The sequence below is a fragment of the Corvus kubaryi genome, unplaced genomic scaffold, assembly GCF_017639235.1.
Source record: "Corvus kubaryi isolate FWS band 111438036 unplaced genomic scaffold, C.kubaryi_AGA036_p1.0 132, whole genome shotgun sequence".
Taxonomy (NCBI): Eukaryota; Metazoa; Chordata; class Aves; order Passeriformes; family Corvidae; genus Corvus; species Corvus kubaryi.
The window spans coordinates 4,645,746-4,655,815 of NW_024580666.1; the positions used below are offsets into that span (position 1 = coordinate 4,645,746).

The 10,070-nt window shown below is 41.7% G+C and overlaps 1 protein-coding gene and 1 long non-coding RNA gene across 3 annotated transcripts in view; one reads left to right on the forward strand and one right to left on the reverse strand.

Moving 5' to 3' along the window:
- Positions 1 to 5,894, reverse strand: part of LPIN2 (lipin 2) — a 44,957-nt gene extending 39,063 nt beyond the window's left edge. The window contains exon 1 of one of the 2 annotated variants that reach the window (XM_042030512.1): positions 5,876 to 5,894. The gene's annotated coding sequence lies outside the window, so the exon portion shown is untranslated. Of the gene's footprint in view, positions 1 to 5,574; positions 5,666 to 5,875 lie in introns of those variants that run through there. The other variant, XM_042030501.1, reaches the window with a different exon arrangement.
- The window catches only part of LOC121665777, a 10,657-nt gene continuing 6,449 nt past the window's right edge, over positions 5,863 to 10,070 (forward strand). The window contains exon 1 of the long non-coding RNA XR_006016485.1: positions 5,863 to 6,117. This is a non-coding gene — a long non-coding RNA (uncharacterized LOC121665777). The remainder of the gene's footprint in view (positions 6,118 to 10,070) is intronic.

The window sequence follows — 10,070 nt, forward strand, 5'->3', positions numbered from 1 at the left end:
CTTGACATGACTAACAGAAGACATACTGAATGAAGATTATCTGCCTCAGATCCCTTCTGAAAGGGACACATGAATTTTTCTAAAAGAAAGCAGCTAGAGTTTTTCTTCTAGTAGAGTGGAGAAACACCATCAAGTGTCACTTCTTATTAAAAAAAACAATATGCTTGCAAAGAGTTTCCATATAAAAGCTGAAGGTAGCTAAAATATAACTTGGAATTAAATTTTCCATTTTAGCAAATTACATGCAACTAAAAATGAAATTCTGTTCAACAATGTTGAAAAATACTAACAGGCAGTACTACCTGCTTTTACCTGCAATTCCCAGCTGTTCAAAAAATGAAGAAAAAGCCCTATCACAAGTAATTAGAGCAGATACAAGAATTCAAGCAGTTAATAGACATTAGAGAAACACTAGTGATACAACAGTAATGTATTGTTCACTAAACTGGTAGTTAAAAAAGAATAAAATCAAATTCGTTTTCCACCTATGATGCAACATGGTAAATTCAATGCTTTCAAGATCTCCCGTCACATGGAATCAAGAGCCATTCTAATAAAAATATTTTTCAGTGAAACTTAAGTACTTTTTTATCACAAGGGGAAAAAAAATCATAGCAAGAAAGGAAATACACAGTTTATTTGGAGTTGGTGCTTTTGTAACTGTGTCAACAGTTATATCAGTATGATCTGCTATGAATCAGCTGATTTCAGTGTTACAGTATCTGTCCTTGTATTCATTTGAGCATTTTCTTTTTTTTTTAAGTTACCCTTTTTTTCTGTTTATGAAGGAACGTCAGTGAAGACAAAGAATACTTTAAGAATTCCTAAACTGAGTTTTACTGGTAAAATGATCAGTTCAATCAAAAACTTAGGTTACACATACGCAAAATATTCTTATGCATGTGGAAACCTTAACTTCTTTCAAGGTACTGGAAAAAGTAACTGGCTAATCTAAGAGTGTAGCCCTTTGGAATCTGTATGGGCATATCCCACCACCACCTGCCAACCTTGACATATGCATTTCCAACAACACAGACTCTTCTACAGCCACATCATCCTTGGCTGAACTTATTCCCAGACACGTAACAGAGAAACCAATGCTTCTGAATAGAAATTCTACCAATCTCATTTTTGCATGAGATGAGAGAAAGCAGATTGAAGCTTTTCCTGTATGTTTCTAGAAAGCACTAAGCATTTCCTTAATAAGCAATCCAGCAATCCCTTATCTTTGTTTTCTCCTTCTAACAACATTTCTTTCCAGGTGCTGATCTGCCCCAAGTGTATTTAAATTTTCTTGCAGCCTACCAGGGTTTAGGAAGTCAAAGCAAAAGAACACAGCCACATGTGCACGCATGAAATCTATCTATATCTACTCTATTAGTGGCAAATAATTTGGTTACATTTAGAATGGATACATGAATATAAGATTTGAGACTAATACAAACCTTCAGGTCACCAAGAACAGAAATAATACTTATTCTGAGAAACACATATATGGAATATCTAAAAAGCTCTAAATATTCAATATATAAACAAGATCTATCTCCATATTGTTGAACTCATGAACATATACCAAAATAAAGCAATATCCCTAAATTTAATCGGCATATAAAACTTGGCTATATTATTAACAAATTGGATAAAAATGCTAGTCTTACAGAATTCCCACACAGAGGTATTTACATGAGATGTTGGGAAGAGAAAAATTAGATACAGCTGAGCAAAGTGGCATATGCTTACTCTTTCAGCAAACCCAATCCACCTGCATTATTGAGTTGTAATGACCACAGAGGTCACATCTGGCCAAGGGATCTGTTCGCCCCTAGCACACAGCAGTGTGTCTGCACTGTCTATACAGGACACAACACACCTCTGAAGTGGCCTCACAGATTTCCTGTTTGTGTTAACATGCACACTTTTTCCTTCGGGGAATGAATGGCTTTAAGTCACCACCAAGTACTTTTCTTCTTTAAATCACTGTATTTCAGTTCACATCACAAACTGAATTCTAGTTAGCCCAGTGAGAGTCAATTACTTCCATTTCTAATGGAATCACAGCTACAATTCATTATCCAAAGCACTTATCTGAAAGAATTTTGAAACGAATCCTTTACACATTTCCTTTAAAAGGCTTTTCATAACCATCAATTCAGAAGTGTATTTCCTGAGGAGACAGTTATGCAATCTAAAAAAAGACAAGTAAACCTAGAGACACAGCCTGAGACCAGCTTAGCTGGCTTCAGCCACATACACCAACAGAAATATACCACCGAGTACACTGCAGACTTTTCTATTATTACTTTGCATATTTACATTTCTGGTATTGAACTGAAGCACTTTGGATAAAGAAATGGGCCAATTCATCAGCTAAAAATCTCATCTGTTCACTCAGTGCATACAGAAGCAATGAGGAAGTGTCCCTCAGTCTTGGGAAAATGAGTGACTCAGAACAACTTCTGACAACTGATGTCAAATTATGTTAGTGCAAAGGTGAAAGAAACTGGTAAAAATAAAATATTCAGCTAGGAAGGGGACGCTAGCACTCTTTATTTGATAATTCCCTTGTAAATGGGAATAATTCCCTTGTAAATGCTTGTAAAGTACAATAAAAAAAACCTCCAAGAAGTGTGCTTAAGTTTTGTCCTCAAGCAGAAAGACAATCTGACTTAGCATGACAGTTTCATACTAAATCAGTCTGCCTGCCCAAACTGAAATGCAAGCACTAATGTAACAACCAAGATGAGAGAGCAGCTAGGTAGATTAAATTCATTTTTAAGTGCCACATTCTTTGCAAAAGCAGCAACATTTTTTACTATGCTTAAAGTGGGTTATTCTATTTACAATTAAAAAACCCCGCTCTGCTTGCCTATGTAACAGCGAGAGATGTCCAGAGATGGCATCTTTGTGTAAAACCTTAAATTGTAACTTCAACAAGATCATAAAGAATATACTTCAGATAAAAAAATCACTGGGATATAGTATGCCACAATGCTGTGTTCTCAGAATGTGCCCAGTATGGGATGAAGACATCTAGTATATACGCTTTAGACTTCTATTTGATCACAAACGTATCACATACTGTTGTGTATAAGCCTGAAAGCTTTTTCACTGTGGAGATCTGTAACATACAGCACTGAATCTCGCACCAGAAAGTGTCCTTTCATCCCTTTTCAGACAGTTACATAGAACGTATTGCTAAATCATGATATAACCAATGATTAAAAGTTATTTCATACATAATCCAAAGCTATTTTACAAAAAAAAATTCCAATTTGTTAGAAAGTCTAACTTAAGCACAGAGATTCAGTGTTCATACAGACCATGAGAAACTGTTTTCCTGTGTGCTGTGATCTTGCACTTAAGATGCAAGACTGGAAAAAAAGAAAATTGTAAACTAGACTATTAACCCTGTGACCATCTTCCAGAAAGACAAGCAACAAATGTAACTAATTTAACCTCTGGCTTTGACAAAGGTTCCCAAAGTGGCTTTAAACAAAATCCTTTCACCTCTATCTGATGTAGGTTGCAAATGCTCTGAGGCAGAGACCAAGTCATAAAGCATGCAATGCAAAAACGGGCTGCTCAGGAGCCTCAAGGTACATAAAGGAGGTGTCAAGTGCCCTAAGTGCAGTTTGGATTTCCCCTTAACTGATCAAGACTTCATGAGAGTGGAAGGAAACACTGGAGGTAGGACAAAAAAGATATAAAATTCACTGCACTGCAAACCTGAAACATTTTAAGTGGATGTCTTCCAAGTAAACAATAACAAAGAATTATACTTACTTTTGCAACAACCCAAAATATTAAATACCAAGAATAAGATGAAGTATTAAGTACCAAGAGTAAGTTCAAACACTATCTCTGTTACAGGCCACTAAAAAATTCAAATGTTTTGACATGCTTAACTAGAAAGTTATGATACAAGCTTAAAAATCAATACTGTAATTGCTGACGAGAGCCATTCAGCACTATCCTAGTTATTCCTACTGCAACTAAGAGTAATACCAGATAATACAGCATTTCAGTCAAAGTTCCTGGCATCCTGAGATCATTTAGGAACCTTTCAACTTTAGCTTATCAGTTTAATAGTCTATTATATAATAGAGACATGTTTTTACAGAGCACCTCACTTTACACCACTCCAGTAAAGAGATCTTCCTTGATTTTTGTAAGAGACGGCAAAACTCTTTACATTCCTGTATGTTCTGGGATGCAAAGAAACTATAGCAGGGGCTAGGAGAGAAGGCACAACTGTTGGCCCTGGCTGGAGCTAGCTGCCTAGTATGGATAAAAAAAAAAATTGTTTATGTATCCACAAACTGATTGACATTCCTACACTTTTAAAACAAAAAAAGAAGACATTTTGTGACTTACAACTTTTCATTACAGCTAATGAATACTCGTACATTTTTAAAATGTACGTAACACTGTAAATTTTTTTCTATTTTCCAAACGTTTAGTGCTCGGTATGCAAAATTATCCCAAGAAATGCTTGTAAAGTACAAAAAAACCCCAACTAACTAAAGAAAACCGAAATAGACCCCAAGGAGTTGTACTTCAGTGATTCTTGTGGGTTCCTTACAACCTGGGATATTCTATGATTCTAAGCACTAAATTTTGTAAGGTTTTCTGTCATCTTCTCTGACAGTATCCTGAATAATACCACATACCATTATGGTATATGGCTAACAAATTATTTCTTGTAACAACAATGGAATTTCGGTTGGGGGAGAAAAAAAAGAAGTAACCAGATGATGTGCACGTACAAAGTGCAGCCACAACACAGGTATATTTATGACATCATTTTGCTGGATGAAAATGCACAGCTTTACACAACATACTGCCCTGCTCCATCAAAAATCATTGATGTACTCAGTGTCCACTTCAGGAGAAGAAAAACGCAGTTCACACATATTAAACCAGACGCACACTTGGCAAGAACCCAAAGAGAAGCACACAAAAAAATGCGGGCAGTGTAGTTCCACTTCAGACTCCCCACACCAGAGGGACAAACACGGGAGGCAGAGGCGGAGCGCCCCGCCGGAGCGAGAGTCCCCTGCCCGAGTGTGAGGGGAAGGCGCCGGGCGGCGAGGCGAGGCGAGGCAGGGCACGTATCCCGGTGTGCCAGAGCGGCACCGCCAAGCCGCGCCGGGAATACCGGCGCTCCCGGGCGGTCCCGCCACCCCCGTGTCGCGGAGGGGCGGCAGCGCCGGGCGCCTCCCCCACGCCCGGGCTGCCCAGCCGCACAGCGGGCAGCCGCGGCACGGGAGGGGGTGCTTCCCCTTCGTCCCGCCGGCCTGGGGCAGCGTCTGGAGCGCTGGCAGTGCCGGCCGGGCGGCCCCGCTTCCCAGCGACGGTTCTGGGGAGGTTCTCACGGTTCTCTGCGGAGAGGGAGCCCGGGCTGGCAGCCGGGGCAGGGCCTGCGCCGCCCTCCCTTCCTCCCGCTCTCCCCCCTTCCCTCCCTGCCCGGCGGCCGCCCGGGATCTCTCGGCGCCGCCGCCGCCTGTACCCCGCACGCAGGCAGGGACACCTCGCGCCGAGCCGACCCGGCGACAGCGGCCCCTTCCCGCTTACCTCGAGCGAGGCCCGGCGGGAGCCGGCGCCAGCCGAGGAGGGACGGACGGTGGCTGTACGGATGGATGGAGGGAGGGAGGGAGGGAAGGGAGCGGGGAGCCGAGGGAGCCGCGCCCGGGCGGGTGCGAACTGCGCCAAGCGGCGGCCGTTGGCGCAGCGCGTGCACGCCCGCGCGCGCTCCCGCTGGCGGCGGGGGCGCGCCTGGCCCCGGGCGCCACGTGACCTTGGAGCGGCGCCGGGTAGGACAGGGAGGGGGGGAGGGGCGTGGCGCGCGCGCGTGCGCGGCCCCGGGAGCACGTACCGCATCCCAGAGCCTCCCGCCGGGAATGGGGTGCGGGGATCCGCTGCGGAGCCCTGTCGGGAGCAGCTGTTTATAGCCGCGGTCTGAACCGGGGCTCAGGATTAGCACCTCGTGACAGCGGGGCGGAAAAGACGCGCTGCCTTCGCGGTGTTTGCCGCTTCGTACGTCTGTCACTGCGTCCTTCTTCTGAAAGTTACCAGCCTACCCACAGGAGGAGGGAAAATGCTTTTTTTCATGTACATGTAAATATCTGTATACATACATATATATGTTATATCTGTATTACGCCGTAGTCTTTCTATATCTATATACTATAGTCTCAAGATGCGCCAGAGGAGGTTTCAGATGGACATTTGAGGGATTTTTTCACAGAAAGGGTGATTAGGCATTGGAATGGGCTGCCCAGGAAGGTGGTGGAGTCACCATCCCTGGAGGTGTTTAAGGAAAAGACTGGACAGTGGCAGTCGCTGCCATTCGTGGTCTAGTTGACACGATGATATTTGGTTGTAGGTTGTACTCGATGATCTCAGAGGTCTTTCCCAACATAATTCAGTTATTCTGTTTTATATATATATTTATATATATATGTGTGTGTGTGTGTGTATATATATGTATATGTGTATATATGTATGTATGTGTATATATATATATATATATATATAGTAATGAAAGTGTAGAATTGCAAAATCAGAACATGTCCAGCAGGTCGTGTATGCACTTCAGGACAGCAATTTCATTTGCCCATGGCTTTTATGATTCACATGACTGCTTGCTGAAGGTGGTTTGGTGATGTGTTACTCTTTACCTGAGTCACACTATTGCCCAGAGGCCCCAGATGATACTGTGACATAATATGTACTAAACCAGGGTAATAGTCTCACTTCAAACAACTTGCAGCTAAAATAGGGAAAAGAAAAGGAGAAGTAGCATAATTGGAAATACAATTTGGGTTTCACAAATGTGAATTGTGTGTTATCACTACCCATGTTGCCTCTTTATTTTATTGTACTTCTGTTAGTCTACCAACTACTTTTTCATCCACCAATCTGTTGACAAAAGTTTTGTTAAAAGCTGGCTTTGTCCCACTTGGTGTTAGAGGCATTTTAGGTTTTCACATAGGTTTCCTGTAGGTGTCACATAATGAGAAATCAGGCTGGTCAGCAGAGCATTCAGGGCAACTGACAAAAAGACATCCTAGCATGCAAAGTAATATATAGACAAAATTTATTGTGGTAGCCTATGTTTCGCTTGAAAGATGCTTGACAATCTCTTCTTCAGTCCTACAAAGAGATAAAATCTGTTTATTCATCTGTACCTCCTGGAACAAGCTGCCTAAAAGATTATAGCCAGTGAGTTTGCTTATTTGCAGATAATATATTTAAATCCCTTTGAGCATGGAACTAAACAAATCTATCCCTGCATAAAATGCAGACTGGGTTTTTGAGGAAAGTGATCCATGGAAGGAGTCACAAACACTGAATTACATGGATAGAATGACTATATTATGCGTATGTAAAGAGGAAGGTCAGATTTCACGCCTGCCCATTTTGATGATGTTACCATCATGTCAGGAATTCTGAGTCAATCTTGGAACACTTTCCAGGACTCAGGATACATGGAAGCACCAAAGAGTAATAGAGCAATTTGCCACCCTTCAGCGCAACCATTTTCCAGTTGCAGCAGTTTTCTGAAGAGGGCTCCTGTTTGAGTATAACATTTCAATAATAATTACCTAGCCACATTAGCATAACATCTGTTGCAAACACACAGTCTGCAGATCATGTCCCTTCTTTGCTGAGTTCCTTATTTGGCATCTTAGTCTCTCAGTTTGTGAGGGACACCACTTTCAGCAATTGCTCTAACAAGTGTATTTTCATTTGTGTTTCTGTGATCTTATCTTTGCTGGTTGTAACAAGAAGTTATTTTTTTGGTTGAGGGGGTTCTCCTTTTCAACACCAGACAGCCCTGTTCACAGGGAGATAAGAGGTAGGGGCTAAATCTATCATATGTCCTCAAATATTGACATTAAGCTAAATCCTGTTATAAAAATAAGCCAGAAAAATCTTTACTTGAAAAGGAGTTTTCTGTTTCAAACCTGGAACAGGTGCTTCTGAGGAAAGAGCCTGTATTTGAAAACGCTATGTCTTCCCTTTAGGTAACATTTACCATTCCAAAATTATCACCTCCAGACAATCAAGGCTACAGAAGTAGACATCTCTGAGTATTCTCCTTTTGTATTCTTTACTCTTCTGCACTTACACATAGGAGATTACAATCAAGCTGTAAAATGGCTTCCATTTTCCACAGCTATATCTATCAAGTGGGATTGTTTCTGTTTTGAGTGTGTGGAGTGGTGTAGATAGGAGCTCTCTACACTGATGCACCATTTGTGGTCCTTGTTGAACCACAACTCACCCACCAGTGGTTAATCCAGGGCCTCCAGGGCACAGGTTACCTGCTACCTCATTTACGTACATTTTGCCTTTTCACCACAAATGTCACTATTGCTTCCCCCACCAGGGGAGGAGAGGTGTGATGAGAGCAGCTGCTTACTGGTGTGCTTATTTTGGTGGAGAGGAAGCAATTTGAAAGTGTGTTACCCACTGCCATATGTAAATCAGTGGCTCTCTGGCTCTTCAACTGCGGATCGTGTCTGGCAGCAGCAGTGTGTGAGAGAAGTAGCCTGCTTAGGGCTACCTGGAGACAAGGCAAAAAAAAGCTGACATTAGTGATGAGGTATTGTTCTGTCATTTTGCCTGTTTGTATGCATACAGCACTCAGAAAGAAGCCACTCTCTGGAGCAGTCATTTATTCCATACCCACCATCACCCCTGCTCATACTACAGCAGACAGGATATCCTTTTTGGTTTTTTCTACTTTAGTGTTGTTTAGACTCTTATGTCTTACCCTGTAAACCTGTGAGACTCCTTATCTCTGCCTCTTAGTTGTGACCAACACATGTCCCTCAGAAGCATTTTCCATAACTTCTCTGAGATCAGAATGACATTATGACAGGATGTTATGATTTAGTTAAGTTTAGTTTATCTTTTTATTTCCATTTAAGAGTCAAAAAAAAAAAAAAAACAAAAAAAAAAAAAAACAAAAAGAGGGAAGTTAATAGCAAGGGTTCAGGGCGGTAAGGAGCTGTACCCTGGTCCACCAAAATTTTTAAGTGCACCAATAGTCCCAAAAGTTGATGGGCTTGTGTGTAGAGTTAACATATTTGGTTAAGCCAGCACTTACTTAACTCAGATCAAGTCTCATGTGAGCAGTATTTCTCCATTCTTTGTCAATCAGTAGCAGGTGTTTCCCAAACCATTTTCTGATAATAGATATGATAGGATTTCAGGCCTCTTGTTAAGAAGTCCCTTATCCTTGCCAAAAGCACAGCCTAATTAAGCAGGAGGTTTTATTCTGGTCCTGTTAGTGCAAGTGATGAAATGGTAAATGGAAATAACTGTGTCAAATTGGATGGTAGAAGATGCAAGATTGGGAAAGAAGGAAGGAATGGTATTTCATTTGAAAATTTACGGAAGGAGATTGCAGGAAAGAACTCTCGCATAATGAAATGGGAAGTGAGACTAGGGCAAAAGCTGGCAGAAGATTGCACCCAAATCTGGGGCCTTCCTTCCTCTCCATCAGCCCCTCACTGTCTCTCTCATAGTACCTTCATCTCTAGAAGCCGTTGTGAAATGGAGCAGGTTTTTCTAACATTTTTTTCTTTGCAGCTTGTGTTGCTCTTTTCCATGGACAACATTTTGCTTCAGTTCTTAAAACCTAGTGTCCTTTTAGCAAGACAAAAACAAACAAACAAAAAAAAACGGTGGGGAAAGACTTGTTGCAGGTGTCTGTCTGATCTGTGTAAGTGCAGATTAAATGGAATCTCATTTGTGCATTCACCTTATAGTTGCTGTTCAAGGACAAAGAGCAGAAGTGCACTCTGTGCTAGTTTAAGGATGATCTCAGTTTGCAGCTAGCTGCTTCAAAGATTACGGCTTAATGTATTACCAAATTATGTCTGTCAGTCTCAGAGCACAGACAGATCTTCCTCAATAATTGGCTAACAAATCCAGAAGAATTCAAGGACAGCTGGATTCCCAGTGCCTTTAATACAGTGGAAGCCAAAGCCTATTTTTCTCATCTGTCTTGGTTTTGAAAGACAGGTGTCTGCTAAGGAAGGCAGAGGCCCCCTTGA